Source organism: Penaeus monodon, chromosome 22 (genome assembly GCF_015228065.2).
Source record: "Penaeus monodon isolate SGIC_2016 chromosome 22, NSTDA_Pmon_1, whole genome shotgun sequence".
In the NCBI taxonomy this organism is placed as follows: domain Eukaryota; kingdom Metazoa; phylum Arthropoda; class Malacostraca; order Decapoda; family Penaeidae; genus Penaeus; species Penaeus monodon.
In genome coordinates this window covers 26,967,346-26,967,718 of record NC_051407.1, presented here as the reverse complement: position 1 = coordinate 26,967,718, position 373 = coordinate 26,967,346, and the positions used below count along the sequence as shown (strand labels likewise).

At 34.3% G+C, this 373-nt stretch overlaps 1 protein-coding gene across 1 annotated transcript in view; it reads right to left on the bottom strand.

The window, feature by feature from the left end:
• The window catches only part of LOC119587056 (mRNA turnover protein 4 homolog), a gene marked incomplete at its 3' end in the record, with an annotated part of 16,331 nt that overhangs the window by 12,610 nt on the left and 3,348 nt on the right, over positions 1–373 (bottom strand).

The following is a 373-nucleotide window of genomic DNA, read 5'->3' as shown; positions in this document are numbered from 1 at the left end:
GACAGTTAAGCATTACTGAAAACGTGAATAAGTGCCAAGATCAAACAGTAAGCAACAGAAGAAAACTGGCAGCAAGATACAATAAAATTACAATTATTGCACAAAAGTAACCAGTAATGGAGTGGTTATACCATAAAATGAAACCATACCTACCACCCAGTCATTTAACAATACAAAAACTAGTGAAAAAACAACTTGGCTATGGAAGGAAATAATAAGTGAATATCCATTGCTGTTCAGCAATAACAAAGAAGCATAAACACTCTACTGTATATTTTAACCACAGTTAGCATAAAACAAAGCATATGCAAATCCTGAATGACAAAGCATTTTGCCCTGCTGAGGCAATGGCAGATAACAAAGAAAAGACAGA